The sequence below is a fragment of the Bos indicus x Bos taurus genome, chromosome 10, assembly GCF_003369695.1.
Source record: "Bos indicus x Bos taurus breed Angus x Brahman F1 hybrid chromosome 10, Bos_hybrid_MaternalHap_v2.0, whole genome shotgun sequence".
Lineage (NCBI taxonomy): Eukaryota > Metazoa > Chordata > Mammalia > Artiodactyla > Bovidae > Bos > Bos indicus x Bos taurus.
In genome coordinates, this window is record NC_040085.1 from 14,754,191 (window position 1) to 14,771,615 (window position 17,425).

The following is a 17,425-nucleotide window of genomic DNA, read 5'->3' on the forward strand; positions in this document are numbered from 1 at the left end:
GTTGATGGGGTTGGTGTTACCCCTGGCTCCCCTGCTGATGCTCCTCATGGACAGCGAGGCCTTAGAGGGCAGGAGGCCTCTCCAAGCTCGGGTCAGGGGCCTAAACATACTGGTTTCTGTTGGGTCTTTCTCTTGGTGAGCTTGGTCTAGAGAGGTTTCTAGAAAGTTAATCAGTTGCAGGCAGCAGCACCTCTGCTTAAGGAGCTGATACAACACCTCCCTGGTTGGGCTAGATCCCGGGCGGTCTGGGGATCACCCTGGGAAGCTCAGCCTAGAGCCTGTTCTTCTAGTCCTTCTCATGGTTTTCTGAACACAGACTTTCCCATATGAAATCTTTTCTGTTTACACTAACTGGAGTGGTTTCTGCTGTTTAGAAGCAAATCCTAACCTATTCTCACACAGGTTCAAAAATTATTTATTCATCGAGACCCTTAGGATAATGAACATGTACTATACAGGTTTGCTGCCTGAAGACCAAACAAATTGAGGTGTGAAAGGGCTTTGTAAACTGCCTAAATATAAGCAGTTCTGTAGCTTCTTATAAGGGTTGATGTGCGTTTCATCATCCTATCCTTGAGAGACCCCTGGCCTGAACCTCTGGATGCAGCTCACCCTGCTTGCAGTGCTTTGGCCTGCCTGCTTTCCCTCCCCCGGCCTCTTCTCTGTTTTCAGTGCATCAAGGGGATCCCTTCTGATGTATTATCTCCTCCATGTGACCTAGTGGTCCTGTGCTTACTCCCCTTCTAGCATTTATGGGACTGACTCTAACGGACTGTGCTGCATTTATCACATTTAACAGGGTGCCCACCACCTGGTACTTGCTTAACAGATATTTGTTAAAGGAATGAAAAAAAAATGAATGAATGGAGATTTGGCTGCAGTGAGCTAGTGAGGTTGTAGGGACCCCTTTAGACCCCTGGGTTAAATTTCTTAGTCACACTCTTCCCCTGTGCTGTCTGGCTGTGTCTGCAAACATTTACTTTCAAGAAGCCATTTTTGGTTTTTAAGTGCTCAGGCTTTGAATGGCATCAGGCCTTGTGTGCACAGCGAACTTGTGTTTTCCTGATGTTTAGGATTCTGACCCTCTGCTCAAATCTCCACAAATCTATAGTTCTGAACTGATTTACATAAAACCAATTCCCTTATTTAAGCACTTAAACTTTAGTAAATCTTAGGCAAATATCAAAGCAGGTAGTGCTTTTGAAGCAAACTATATACACAAAAATTCATAATCTTTTATCTCAGAAACTTAGCTCCTATGGTTCCTATTCATTTATTATGGTTCCTTACCTCCCCTGTAGCCAGGGATTCAAAATAGAAGGGTTTCCTCATCCTCCTACTTAACTTTTTGTCAGTGTCACTCCAGGCAGTTTATTCTTAAATCTCTGGGGCTTCATCTCGTCCAAGAACAGAATCCCTCGATTTCCGTTCCCCAAACCATTTCTCAGTCTTTTTGACAAGGAAGAATCTACCTGGGGAAATCAAAAAGCTAAGCATTTCTTCCTCACCCCTCTGCCTGTTTCCTTCACATCTTCCTTTATTTTGGAAAAAAAGATACAGAATCTAGGAGTGTACTAGTTTCCTCATTTTTTTCCAACAAAAATTTAATGGGAACCTGCTATGTACTGAGTGCGTGGAATACAAAGACGCCTCTATCATAGTTTTACCTTTGGTACTCAAAGTGAACTTGTGCAACACAGATTGGGGCTTGAACCCGTGGCCTTCTAATTGAGATCACTCACCTGGTCTCAGGACTCAGTGAAGCTCAGATTCTTGATGTCATGACATAGAATTCAGTAGGAAACAAAATGATGAAGAAGTGAATTTATTTAGAGAGAAACATACTCCACGGACAGAACGTGGGCCATCTCGGAAGGCAAGCGCAGCACCGTGGTATGGGGTTGTCAGATTTTATGTGCGTGTTTTGTCGCGCAGCTGTGTCCAACTGCTTGCAACTCCACAGTCTGGAGTGGATAATTTCACAGGCTAATGAGTGGGAGGAGTATTCTAGCTATTTTGGGAAAGGGGTGGGCATTTCCAGGAATTGGGCCATGGCGGCCCACTTTCTGACCTTTATGATTGGCCTTGGAACTGCCATGGAGCCTGTGAGTGTGTCATTTAGCTGATGTGTTAAAGTGAGCATAGTCTGAGGCTCAAGGGCTAGTAGAAGTAGACTCATCTGCCATCTTGGACCTATTTGGTTCTAATCAGTTTATGTTGTGTCCTCAGGCTATGTCACTCTTTTAAAGGTTGTGAAAGAAGGAAAGATAGCACTAAGTCGTGTCCGACTCTTGCGATCCATGAACTGTAGCATGCCAGGCCCCTCTGTCCATAGGATTCTCTGTCCATAGGATTCTCCAGGCAATAATACTGGAGTGGGTTGCCATTTCCTTCTCCAGGGGAACTTCCCAACTCAGGAACTGAACCGCAGGTTTCCCATATTGCAGGCAGATGCTTTACCAACTGAGCTATGCAGGAAGCCCCTAAAAGTTTATGCCCTGCCCTCTTCCCCCCTGCTTCAAAAGTTCTCATACTCTGAACTGGGTCTGCAGACAAAAAAATGGTTATTATCCATAGTGTTAGGAGGTAAATATGATGAACACAGTTTCCAAACATTGAGGTTGCAGTGGTTAGGTAAAATATATTGGGAAAAGTAATACCAGAGTGGACTCAGGAAAAGGAGCTTTTCTTATTGTGATTTTTACTTTAAAAGATGCATGCTTTTTAAAAAAGGGGTAAATGTTCACTGTAAAATTAAAAAATATATATTTGAGAAAATTCATGAGAAAATTCAGGGAAAAGTTGTGAAAGGCTTCATAGTGAATCTGACTTTGAAATGGACTGATGTCTTCCATGGTAAGCCAGGCTTTGTCTAGCACACTCTTCAGGTAATCAGATCTTTGGGGTCACTGCACCTTTCATTGCCTTTGAGTTATTTACAACTGATAGCAATGCAAATGATGCCTATCCATCATTTATATCCTATGCAAATAAATGTTGTCTGGAGGAGATTCAATTGGTTTCCTTCCCTCCACTGTGGAAGAAATCAGCTTTGCATCTATTAAGCAAATTTATTTTAGTTTTCCTTATGGTCTCCCTCTATGTGTGGTTCTTTGAATTCACTTTTGAATCAGTTATAATATCTTAGTGGTTCCCTTCATGAATTATTGAGTTAAGTAAAAATTTTGGTACTTGTTTATTTTATATTTGTATGACAGTATGACTTTGCCTTATAAAAAATTATCCTTCAACAGAAGAAAGTAAAAATTTGATATCAAGTTAAATATTGTTGTTTTTTTTTTAACAATTCCCTTAGCTACCTCTCTGCATATGCATTCTCATATAAAATCCATGTATTCAATTTTGCAGAAAGGGATCACAGTACAGATGGCTTTTCCCTTTCTCCATCCTTCCCACCTTTTCCCCTCTTCTTTTGTTTTTCCTTTCCTCCCTTCCTTCTTTCTTCTTTTTCCTTCCTTCCTTCCTCTCTCTCTCTCTTTCTTATATTTACTTATTTGTGATGTGGGCCTTTTTTAAAAAATTATTCACTTATTTTTGGCTGTGCTCGGTCTTTTGTTGTTGCACCAGCTTTTCTCTAGTTGTGGAGAGCGAGGGCTAGTCTCTAGTTTTGGTAAGAAGTGTATACTTCTTTTGTGGAGGCTTCTTGCCATGGAGCACGGGCTCTGGGCACTCAGGCTTTCAGTAGTTGCAGCATGTGGGCTCAGTAGTTGTGGCTCCCAGGCTCCAGAGCACAGGTTCAACAGTTGTGGTGCATGGGCTTAGTTGTTCCATGGCATGTGGAATTTCCCCAGATCAGTGATCAAACCCATGTCTCCTGCATTGGCAGGTGGATTCTTGACCATGGAGCTACCAGGGAAGCCCTGATGTGGACCATTTTTTAAGTCTTTATTGAGTTTGTTACAATATTGTTGCAGGAAGGGGGACCCCTTCCAGGACCTGAAACTGGGCTCTTGTCTAACACTCGGAAATGAATTGTCCAAGGAGACACATGCTCACAAACCAAGAAATTTTATTGGGAAAGGGCACCCAGGTGGAGAGCAGTAGGGTAAGGGAACCCAGGAGAACTGCTCTGCCGCGTGGCTTGAAGTCTCGGGTTTTATGGTGATGGGATTAGTTTCCGGGTGGTCTTTGGCCAATCATTCTAATTCAGAGTCTTTCCTGGTGGTGCACGCATTGCTCAGCCAAGATGGATGCTAGAGAGAGGGATTCTGGGAAGTGGACAGACACGTGGTGTTTCCTTTCGACCTTTCCCTAACTCTTCCGGTTGGTGGTGGCTTATTAGTTCTGTATTCCTTATCAGGATCTCCTGTCATAAAACAACTCATGCAAATGGTTACTATGGTGCCTGGCCAGGGTGGGCAGTTTCAATCAGTGTGCTTCCCCTAACAATATTGCTTCTGCTTTACATTTTAGTTTTTTGGCCATGAGGCATGTGGGATCTTAGTTCCCTGGCCAGGGCTTGAACCTGTATACCCTGCATTGGAAGGCAGATTCTTAACCACGGGACTACCAGGGAAGTCCCTCCTTAGCTGATTCTTAAAGGATGAATGAAATAAGGAGTTTAGGAATATGAGAGGGCACACCAAGTGCAAGGAAGGTGGCAAGGAGAAAAAGCATAGTGGGAGAAACTACAGAGAGTTCGGTATTCCTGGAACATCCAGTGTGAAGTGGGGATGGGCTGGAGATGAGGCTAGGGAATTAGTTAAGGGCCAGATGGTGGCACTTACTGAATGCTGAGATAGAGAGCCTGGGCTTTATCTAGAGGACAGAGGGGAGATATTGAAATTTAATAAGGAAGGTGAAAGGGTTGGCTATTGACATGGTTAGATTTTTGCCTTCTAGAGACAATTTCTCTGTTTGTGTGTGTGTGTGTACGTGCTTATGCACAGTTTGATCTGGCAGCTAAGAGATTACTGTAGCAGGAGATACGAAGGTCCTAAATCAATTGAATACTGTCAGGAAATAGATGACAGAATCAAACTGGATAAATTAAAGAGAGTTTTCATGAAGGGACTATTTTCAGAGGTACGGTGTAGGAAAGGTGCAGGGATTGTGTGGTACCTGGAGTCAGCAACAGGGGAGTCAGCAACAGCTACCATCCAGGCCTGAAGGGACAAGAAGAGGAAGTTATTCAGTCAGTCAGTTGTGTCTGACACTTTGCGACCCCATGGACTGCAGCATGCCAGGCTTCCTTTCCATCACCAACTCCTGGAGCTTGCTCAAACTCACGTCCATTCCGTTGGTGATGCCATACAATAATCTCATCCTCTATAATCCCCTTCTCTTCTTGCCTTCAATCTTTCTCACCATCATGGTCTTTTCTAATGAGTCAGCTCTTCGGATCCAGGTGACCAAAGTATTGGAACTTCAACTTCAGCATCAGTCCTTCCAATGAATATTCAGGACTGATTTCTTTTAGGATCGACTGGTTTGATCTCCTTGCAGCCCAAGGGCCTCTCAAGAGTCTTCTCTAACATCACATTTATTTTTAAATTTTTTCATATGAATTTATTATTTTAATTGGAGGCTAATTACTTTACAATACTGTAGTGGTTTTGCCATACATTGATATGAATCTGCCACGGGTATACATGTGTTCCCCATCCTGAACCCCCCTCCCACCTCCCTCCCCATCTCATCCCCTGGGTCATCCCAGTGCACCAGCCCCGAGCACCCTGTCTTGTGCGTCGAACCTAGATTGGCGATTCATTTCACACATGATAATATGCATGTTTCAATGCCATTCTCCCAAATCATCCCACCCTCGCCCTCTCCCACAGAGTCCAAAAGACTGTTCTATACATCAGTGTCTCTTTTGCTGTCTCGCATATAGGGTTATCATTACCATCTTTCTAAATTCCATATATATATGTTAGTATACTGTACTGGTATTTTTCTTTCTGGCTTACTTCACTCTGTATAATAGGCTCCAGTTTCATCCACCTCATCAGAACTGATTCAAATGTATTCTTTTTAATGGCTGAGTAATATTCCATTGTGTATATATACCACAGCTTTCTTATCCATTCGTCTTCTGATGAGCATCTAGGTTGCTTCCATGTCCTGGCTATTATAAACAGTGCTGTGATGAACATTGGGGTACACATGTCTCTTTCAATTCTGGTTTCCTCAGTGTGTATGCTCAGAAGTGGGATTGCTGGATCATAAGGCAGTTCTATTTCTAGTTTTTTAAGGAATCTCCACAGTGTTCTCCATAGTGGCTATACTAGTTTGCATTCCTACCAACAGTGTAAGAGGGTTCCCTTTTCTCCACACCCTCTCCAGCATTTATTGCTTGTAGACTCTTGGATGGCAGCCATTCTGACTGGTGTGAAATGGTACCTCACTGTGATTTTGATTTGCATTTCTCTGATAATGAGTGATAAGATCACATTTTGAAAGCATCAGTTCTTCGGCACTCAGCCTTCTTTATGGTCCAAATCTCACATCCATACGTGACTACTGGAAAAACCATAGCTTTGACTACACAGACCTTTGTTGGTAAAGTTGTGTCTCTGTTTCTTAATACACTGTCTAGGTTTGTCATAGCTTTTCTTCCAAGGAGCAAGCATCTTTAAGTGGGTTACCCCAACAAAGAGAGCTAGAGGGCTGCACATCAGGAGCTGTGACTTCAGGTCAAGTGTTTTGGCAAGATTCAGGCACCCCTGCAGGAGGGAGCCAAAACAGTGATTCAAGATTTCGTTTTCTGAATCTACAACTTCATTCCTTTCCCTTCTCTGACCTACTATTATCAATACTATTACCATCTATGGTGCCCTCCATTGTCAGAACCCTTTGGGAAGCCAGGTGTAATCTATATAGGTCAGGTATAGACAGCCTCCAAGAACACAAAACAGAGTAGAGACCAGGAAGGCATAATTCTGAAGGGGCAAGTACAAGATAGTGTTGGGGAGGAAAAAAATTTCTCCTACCTATTGGCTGGTGTATTCATTAAACTGACATAAGACAGATTTTTTTTTTACTTGTATAAGGCCATTTATATAATGTCTTCAGCCACACAAAGCAACAGCTAACATTTATCAAATATTTACTATAAGGCTAATATTATTCTAATACATTATATGAGTCAAGTCAATCCACAGAATAATCTGAAGATAGGTGCTTTATTATCCCCATACACAGATCAGTTCAGTTCAGTCACTCAGTCGTGCCCGACTCTTTGCGACCCCATGAACCGCAGCACGCCAGGCTTCCCTGTCCATCACCAACTCCCGGAGTTCACTCAAACTCACGTCCATCGAGTCGGTGATGCCATCCAGCCATCTCATTCTCTCTCCTCCCCTTCTCCTCCTGCCCCCAATCCCTCCCAGCATCAGGGTCTTTTCCAATGAGTCAACTCTTCGCATGAAGTGGCCAAAGTACTGGAGTTTCAGCTTTAGCATCAGTCCTTCCAGAGAACACCCAGGACTGATCTCCTTTAGGATGGATTGGTTGGATCTCCTTGCAGTCCAAGGGACTTTTAAGAGTCTTCTCCAACACCACAGTTCAAAAGCATCAATTCTCCGGTGCTCAGCTATCTTCACAGTCCAACTCTCACATCCATACATGACCACTGGAAAAACCATAGCCTTGACTAGACTGACCTTTGTTGGCAAAGTAATGTCTCTGCTTTTCAATATGCTATCTAGGTTGGTCATAACTTTCCTTCCAAGGAGTAAGCGTCTTTTAATTTCATGGCTGCAATCACCATCTGCAGTGATTTTGGAGCCCAGAAAAATAAAGTCTGACACTGTTTCCACTGTTTCCCCATCTATTTCCCATGAAGTGGTGGGACCAGATGCCATGATCTTCGTTTTCTGAATGTTGAGCTTTAAGCCAACTTTTTCACTCTCCACTTTCACTTTCATCAAGAGGCTTTTGAGTTCCTCTTCACTTTCTGCCATAAGGGTGGTGTCATCTACATATCTGAGGTTATTGAGATTTCTCCCGGAAATCTTGATTCCAGCTTGTGCTTCTTCCAGCCCAGCGTTTCTCATGATGTACTCTGCATAGAAGTTAAATAAGCAGGGTGACAGTATACAGCCTTGACGTACTCCTTTTCCTATTTGGAACCAGTCTGTTGTTCCATGTCCAGTTCTAACTGCTGCTTCCTGAGCTGCATACAGGTTTCTCAAGAGGCAGGTCAGGTGGTCTGGTATTCCCATCTGTTTCAGAATTTTCCACAGTTTATTGTGATCCACACAGTCAAAGGCTTTGGCATAGTCAATAAAGCAGAAATAGATGTTTTTCTGGAACTCTCTTGCTTTTTCCATGATCCAGCAGATGTTGGCAATTTGATCTCTGGTTCCTCTGCCTTTTCTAAAACCAACTTGAACATCTGGAAGTTCTCAGTTCACATGTTGCTGAAGCCTGGCTTGGAGAACTTTGAGCATTACTTTACTAGTGTGTGAGATGAGTGCAATTGTGCAGTAGTTTGAGCATTCTTTGGTATTGCCTTTCTTTGGGATTGGCATGAAAACTGACCTTTTCCTGTCCTGTGGCCACTGCTGAGATTTCCAAATTTGCTGCCATATTGAGTGCAGCACTTTCACAGCATCATCTTTCAGGATTTGAAATAGCTCAACTGGAATTCCATCACCTCCACTAGCTTTGTTCATAGTGATGCTTTCTAAGGCCCACTTGACTTCACCTAGAGCCAGGATACCTGGCTCTAGGTAAGTGATCACACCATCATGATTATCTGGGTCATGAAGCTCTTTTTGTATAGTTCTTCTGTGTATTTTTTGCCACCTGTTCTTAATATATTCTGCTTCTGTTAGGTCCATACCATTTCTGTCCTTTATCGAGCCCATCTTTGCATGAAATATTCCCTTGGTATCTCTAATTTTCTTGAAGAGATCTCTAGTCTTTCCTATTCTGTTGTTTTCCTCTATTTCTTTGCATTGATCGCTGAGGAAGGCTTTCTTATCTCTCCTTGCTATTCTTTGGAACTCTGCATTCAGATGCTTATATCTTTCCTTTTCTCCTTTGCTTTTTGCTTCTCTTCTTTTCACAGCTATTTGTAAGGCCTCCTCAGACAGCCATTTTGCTTTTTTGCATTTCTTTTCCATGGGGATGGTCTTGATCCCTGTCTCCTGTACAATGTCATGAACCTCTGTCCATAGTTCATCAGGCACTCTGTCTATCAGATTTAGTCCCTTAAATCTATTTCTCACTTCCACTGTATAAGCATAAGGGATTTGATTTAGGTCATATCTGAATGGTCTAGTGGTTTTCCCTACTTTCTTCAATTTAAGTCTGAATTTAGCAATAAGGAGTTCATGATCTGAGCCACAGTTAGCTCCTGGTCTTGTTTTTGCTGACTGTATAGAGCTTCTCCATCTTTGGCTGTAAAGAATATGATCAATCTGATTTCGGTGTTGACCATCTGGTGATGTCCATGTGTAGAGTCTTCTCTTGTGTTCTTGGAAGAGGGTGATTGCTATGACCAGTGCGTTCTCTTGGAAAAACTCTATTAGCCTTTGCCCTACTTCATTCCGTACTCCAAGGCCAAATTTGCCTGTTACTCCAGGTGTTTCTTGACTTCCTACTTTTGCATTCCAGTCACTTTCACTTCACTATAATGAAAAGGACATCTTTTTTGAGTATTAGTTCTAAAAGGTCTTGTACGTCTTCATCAGATCAGATCAGATCAGATCAGTCGCTCAGTCATGTCCGACTCTTTGCAACCCCATGAATCGCAGCACGCCAGGCCTCCCTGTCCATCACCAACTCCCAGGATTCACTCAGACTCACGTCCATCAAGTCAGTGATGCCATCCAGCCATCTCATCCTCTGTCATCCCCTTCTTCTCCTGCTCCCAATCCCTCCCAGCATCAGGGTCTTTGCCAATGAGTCAACTCTTCGCATGAGGTGGCCAAAGTACTGGAGTTTCAGCTTTAGCATCATTCCTTCCAAAGAAATCCCAGGGCTGATCTCCTTCAGAATGGACTGGTTGGATCTCCTTGCAGTCCAAGGGACTCTCAAGAGTCTTCTCCAACACCACAGTTCAAAAGCATCAATTCTTCGGCGCTCAGCCTTCTTCACAGTCCAACTCTCACATCCATACATGACCACTGGAAAAACCATAGCCTTGACTAGACGGACCTTTGTTGACAAAGCAATGTCTCTGCTTTTGAATATGCTATCTAGGTTGGTCTTAACTTTCCTTCCAAGGAGTAAGCGTCTTTTAATTTCATGGCTGCTGTCACCATCTGTAGTGATTTTGGAGCCCAGAAAAATAAAGTCTGACACTGTTTCCACTGTTTCCCCATCTATTTCCCATGAAGTGATGGGGCCAGATGCCATGATCTTCGTTTTCTGAATGTTGAGCTTTAAGCCAACTTTTTCACTCTCCTCTTTCACTTTCATCAAGAGGCTTTTTAGTTCCTCTTCACTTTCTGCCATAAGGGTGGTGTCATCTGCATATCTGAGGTTATTGACATTTCTCCTGGCAATCTTGATTCCAGCTTGTGCTTCTTCCAGTCCAGCGTTTCTCATGATGTACTCTGCATATAGGTTAAATAAACAGGGTGACAATATACAGCCCTGATGTACTCCTTTTCCTATTTGGAACCAGTCTGTTGTTCCATGTCCAGTTCTAACTGTTGCTTCCTGACCTGCATACAGGTTTCTCAAGAGGCAGGTCAGGTGGTCTGGTATTCCTATTTCTTTCAGAATTTTCCACAGTTTATTGTGATCCACACAGTCAAAGGCTTTGGCATAGTCAATAAAGCAGAAATAGATGTTTTTCTGGAACTCTCTTGCTTTTTCCATGATCCAGTGGATGTTGGCAATTTGATCTCTGGTTCCTCTGCTTTTCTAAAACCAGCTTGAACATCAGGAAGTTCACAGTTCACATATTGCTGAAGCCTGGCTTGGAGAATTTTGAGCATTACTTTACTAGTGTGTGAGATGAGTGCAATTGTGCAGTAGACCATTCAACTTCAGCTTCTTCAGTGTTACTGGTTGGGGCATAGGCTTGGATCACCATGATATTGAATGGTTTGCCTTGGAAACGAACAGAGATCATTCTGTTGTTTTTGAGATTACATCCAAGTATTGCATTTCGGACTCTTGTTGACTATGATGGCTACTCCATTTCTTCTAAGGGATTCCTGCCCACAGTAGTAGATATAATGGTCACCTGAGTTAAATTCACCCATTCCAGTTCATTTTAGTTCGGTGATTCCTAGAATGTCGACCTTCACTCTTGCCATCTCCTGTTTGACCACTTCCAATTTACCTTGATTCATGGACCTGACATTCCAGGTTCCTATGCAATATTGCTCTTTACAGCATTGGATCTTGCTTCTATCACCAGTTGCATCCACAACTGGGTATTGTTTTTGCTTTGGCTCCATCCCTTCATTCTTTCTAGAGTTATTTCTCCACTGATCTCCAGTAGCATATTGGGCACCTACCAACCTGGGGATTTCCCCTTTCAGTATCCTATCTTTTTGCCTTTTCATACTGTTCATGGGGTTCTCAAGGCAAGAATACTGAAGTGGTTTGCCGTTCCCTTCTCCAGTGGACCACATTCTGTCAGACCTCTCCACCATGACCCATCCATCTTGGGTGGCCCCACACGGCATGGCTTAGTATCCCCATATTACACATGGGCAAAATGAGGCAAAGAGAGGTTAAAGAACTTTCCCAAGGTGACCCAGCTAGTAAGAGTCAGACCTGGAATTTGAATCTAGGCCATCTGGCTCCAAAGACACACATATGCCCTCTCTATTGACATAAGACAGATTAGCAGGAGAAAAACAAATGTAACTTCATACTTGTGGGAACCTCACATAGACATAAGAGGGTCACAGACAGTCAGGTAATTGAGGCTTGTATGTCATTCTGAGCTAAGGAGAGAAGGTAGGGGTCTGGGCTTCAAAGTGAAGGAAGGTAATTCATAGGAAGATGGGAAGAGCAAATGTTTGGTAAATAAATTATTGCCCTGCCATGAAGAGACAATGGGGACACAGAGAGGACTTTGAAGCTCCCTGCCAGCTTCCCATATCTTTGGCCCATATTCTTTGTGGTTATCTTTGGTGATAGTTCTCTTCCTAGACTAGGCCCTCTATCTAAGTTGTTTTAGGCATCGAAGGTAGAGGTATTATAAAAAGGTCTTCCTGAGTCTTTTAGGCTTTTATTGATTTCAAGTCAAAATAATCCAAATGACAAAGTGGCATGTTTTGAGGAAGCTTGTTCTGAACCTCTTCAATATCTAGCCAATCCAATTCTTGAAAACATTAGTTTCAACACCGACTTTTTTTTGTATCAATATTATCTTTGCTTTGTTCCTGTATAACTCCCCATCCCACCCCCCATATGTGTTCCTTGATGAGAGCTGAGGTGTGGAAAGGTCCTTAAATGAAAATTATCCACACACCCACTGCCCACCCCCATTCTATCTAAATTCACAACAGACCAACACAAGCTGAAACATTTAATTTTAATACCAGGCTATACTCTTAACAAAATTAAATGTAAACTAGAGAAAGATAAGAAACCCTAAGGCATTTAAATATTAAATGAAGCATCCCAGAAACCGATATTCAGAATGTTTTTCTTGGCAACTGGGAACTTTTTTCATTCTGAGTCATAGCAGAATAATGTGACTTTCTTCCTTTTTAAAGTTTGGCTAATGGGAAGGGGAGGTAGAAAAGGAGATTTTGCATAACTTTGAACACAGGTGCATTCTCAGGAAGATCATTTTTCAAAAAGACCACAGATAGAAGTTGAAGATCTGCAGATTGATTTCCCTTTTAAAAAGCAAATTTACTGAAGTATATTTTACCTATAAAAATTAAGTATACAGTGACATTGCAACAATCTCATTAAGACAGTCTTAGAACATTTTCATCACTCCAATAAGAACCTTCCAGTCCTTTATAGTTAATCCCCATTTTCACCCCCAGCCCCAGGCAACCACTGATCTACCTTCTGCCTCTATTAATTTTATATATATTTCCCTTTTCTGAACTTTCATGAAAGTGAAAGTTGCTCAGTTGTGTCTGACTCTTTGTGACCCCATGGACTATACAATACATCGAATTCTCCAGGCCAGAACACTGGAGTGGGTAGCCATTTCCTTCTCCAGAGGATCTTCCCAACCCAGGGATTGAATCCAGGTCTCCTGCATTGCAGGCAGATGAGCCACCAGGGAAGCTCTAAACTTTCATATAAATGAGGAAATCAATTTCTTGAAAATATGTATGCCTACTTGGAAAGTCTTTGCTCAGGTTGTTCTATAGCATTCTCTGGCCAAGTGGGTGGGACACTTGGTAACATGGGGAAGAATATATATCTGTATAAAACATTCTGTTTACACATATTCTTCTTACCTTGGTGGTGAGCCCCAGGTGCTTTGCTTGATGCCTGGAGAGAATCTCAGTGACACTGACAGCTGTCAGGTGTGCAGGACCTCAGGGTCTGGGCAGCTGGCCACTCCTCTCTGTGCTTTAGCTCAGGCCATGCCTTTCTCCTCCTCCCAGGACACACCCAACAGATCGCCATGCTCTCTTTCCAGCCATCACTTTGTTGAGTCGTCAAAGCCCCATACCAGGTATTTAAAGACACCAAATCATATTGTGTCCATCAGACTAGGCCTCTTAAACACCTTTGTTACCATCACAGTGCACAGTGACCTCTGTGAATTTCTACAGCACTGTACTCATTTGCTTCCAAAACCACTGTTCCTTTTCTTGTATTTTGTGTTAACCACTGTTCATTCAGTCGTCCAAGTCAGAAACCTCAGAATCAGCCATGATTCTTCCTCTCACTTCTTCCACATCCAACTGTCACCAAGTCCTGCCAAAATTATATCTGCTCTGTGTAAGCTGACCTCCTCCTCATCCCACTGTTACTTTATCTTACTTGAGGTGGTCATGTATCTTGCCTGGAGTAGAGTTGTAGCTTCTTTTCTGCTGTTGCTTCCAAACTAAGCTGAGGTGATCTTTCCAAGATGAAAATCTGATCAAGTCCATCTCATTGCTAAAATTCAACAATGGCTCTCCAACAACTTTTTTCTTTTTTCAAATTTTATTGAACTACAGTTGATTTATAACATGTTAATTTCTGCTGTACAGCAAAGTGATTCAGACACATACATACATATTATTCTTTTTCAGTATTCTTTTCCATTATGGTTTATCACAGAAAATTGAATATACTTCCCTGTGCCATTCAGTTGTTGTTGCTTAGTCACTAAGTTGTGTCCAACTCTTGAGACCCCATGGACTGTAACCTGCTCAGCTCATCTGTCCATGGGGTTCTCCTGGTGAGAATACTGGAGTGGGTTGCTATTTCCTTCTCCATCTCCACTGACTTTTATGATAGTTTAAATTCCTTGGCTTCTAAGGCTGGAATTTTGTTGATCTGTCCCTGGCCTGTTTCTCTTTGCCATCGCAAGCTCCTTTTACAAGAAACGTAACACTATCCCTGTATTTCTATACTTACACTCTCCTCCTCTGGATTGCTCCTACTCTTTGCTCCAGACTCAGCACAGGCATCATCTCCTCTGAAGGTGATTTGTCTGCAGGGAAGGCTTCTTAGATACACCTGTTTGGTGTTTCCAACCAAACCCTCTGTCTCAGCCCTGTGTTTTCTCCCACCCCTACTCAGGCTGATAGCATCTTAAGGGCAGAGTCAATATTTTATACCTCTCCAAGGTCAAGTTTGCATATTTAGTTCAAAGTTCTCTTTAAAAAATGACATTTCTCTGTCGATGCCTTGAGCCTCTTATGGCATCATGAGTCTTGTGTGTTGAGACCCAAAGAGTCAAAGCATAAGATTCAGCTGGAGGAATCAGATGTGTGGCCGAGCTGATGTTGTTTTCTATTACAATCAGCCTTTTTCTTCCAAGGAGAGTCCAATTGCCTTTTTTTTTTTAATGTGCTTACTGTGTATCAAACTCAGATTCATTAAGTATTTTCATCTTTATAAAAATCCATTGAGGTAGGTGATACCATCCCCATTTACACATAGGGAAACCGGGTCATAGAGAAGTTAAATCACTTGCCAAACCACATATCATCACTGTCCCTTAGTAATGGGATTTGTCTCCAAGCCCCATGCTCTTAACTTCTAAGGTATCTATTAATATATTTGTATAGCTCTGCGTGTGTGTGTGTGTGTGTGTGTGTGTGTGTTATTGGTTCAGTAATGGAATAGATCAAGTGTGAGCTTAAATACTTTTGATTTCTGACCCAACACATTTATGGACATAGGGGGGTATCTAAGTGTGGACTGAAGATGAAAACTGTGGAGCCTCTTTCCCCATCATGCTTTCATTTAGGCCTCCGTAAGCTCTTATTCTTTTCCTGGTGTCCATTCCTAATTCCTTGGAATAGGAATTATACCTGGAATAATTCTGTTCTTTTTCAAATATTGCATGTCTAAGTCTTATTAGCAAAGATTCTGCAACCAGTTTTAGAGTCAGACTTAAACATACAGAGACAATCCTTCTGTATCAGGCAGTTTCTTGCTAAAGTATGCCTAGTATAGTTTGCCTTTTCTGGCTATGAGTCCACATATGCTTGTTGTTGTTGTCATTGTTTTCGGGTTTCTTTGGCTGTCCAGAATGTGGGATCTTAATCCCCCAACCAGGGATTGAACCCATGCCCCCTGCAGTGGAAGCGTGGAGCTCAAACCACTGGACCTCTGGGGAATTCTCCACCTATGCTTTTTTTTTTTTCAATTTATGTTCCAAATGTGATGGTTTCTTTTATTTTACTGTGATGCAAAACCAAAGATTGTACTACCGTACAGGGACCAATATATTACAAGGTCATGAAAAAGTGGTGTGGGACATGCAGAACATGATGGACAACTGGAGGGTCGGGTCATCTCCTCTGTAACATGACACTACACCGTCGCTGAGGAGCACATTGATAATAACCCTGAGGAGCTGAACTGAGACGTGGCATGAAAGTGATAGCTTCCGGGCATGCCTTCAATCACCTCCCTTAGGATGGACTCAGTACCTAAGCTTCAGTGTGGGAAGGATTACAATTCTTTGGAAGAATAAAAAGTTCACACTTTTGAATTTCACAGAAGAATTTTAAGGCCAAAACATAGAGGGTTCATTTCTCTTCACCTTCAGGGACAAAGCTGATGCTTTATTCAAAGCCACATTAAACTTCTAGTTCAAATCCCAGCCCAAACTTGTGCCCTCCTGCATTAAATTTCTTTCCATTGATTAGAGTTGACAGGATCAGTTTCACTCCTGGTCAAAGGGTCTGAGTGTAACCCAGTCCAATCAGGCTGGCATTGTTTCCTTTAGCACAGAGAGAAGTTCTACAGTCCAGCTTGTACTTAGCAGCAATGCCGAAGCGGGTGTTGTTACTGCTGGCTGTCCGTGCGAGGTTTATTGACATTTCAATCTTCTCATTCACCTTCTGGTAGATCGACCCTCCAAACTCAGCACCATCATTCACATGAGTGTGCAGCTGGAAGTCTGCGGCCTTGTAACCCAGGGTGAAATTATTCTGTGACAGTTTGCATTTGTCTGTGTCAAAACTCATCTGATAGCCAGCAAGCCAACCTTCAAAGGCCAACACAGCCCAGCCATAGATGGTTGGTCCAGAAAAATCTACATCAATATTACTGCCAAGACTGAAACAATCCGGTTTATAGGAGGCCTTCAATTTCCCACCCTTCTTTCCTGTGCTTGGTACAAATATGTTATCAAGAGTCAGTTTCAACCCTTCAGCCAACTTATTCTCCCAAGACATTTCTGTCCCAAGAGTATTGTCTGTGTTCCACTTCTGGATGAAGGTCAGTCCATAGTTACAGATTTGTATTTGGTCTCTAGGTTGCCTGATGCTTTCCCCGTATCAGTGTAAGCATGACCAGAAGTAAAGAATTTCATTCCACTACATGATTTGGTTCTCAGGTCTATTTTGACCATGCCAAATCCATATGCTTTGTTGAAGACATCTTTGGCAGCCTTTCTTGGGTCACAGTAAGTTGGTGTGTTACACATATCGCCAACTGGAGGGCCTGTCCACTCCGACAGGAGGGGTCTGTCTACTCTGCCAGGACACCACTGAAGCCCCACCTATGCTTTGGAGAGGAAAAGTGATTTACGTCTTTGACAGGTTATTGGCATTAGAACCTACTCTTGCAAGTATTTGTTTATCTTTTTGATTATTTTATTCAGAACAAATAATAATATGATTCAGGTCATGAAGGTATAACTCCGTGTTCCTGCCCCAAGAAAGAACCACTTTTCCCCATCTTCAGGCAGATATAGGAATATCAGATTCAATGATATGATATTGACTCCTAGGAATATCATATAAAATTATGTATAAATATATAATTATGTCTATACTTACACAGATAAACATAATATATATGTATATATACATGCATACACTGTAATTTTTTATTTAATAGTTCT

General features: G+C 42.3%; 1 pseudogene; it reads right to left on the reverse strand.

The window, feature by feature from the left end:
• Positions 1-16,074: 16,074 nt before the first annotated feature.
• LOC113899888 lies at positions 16,075-17,005 on the reverse strand (annotated as a pseudogene).
• Between the last annotated feature and the right edge of the window lie 420 nt (positions 17,006-17,425).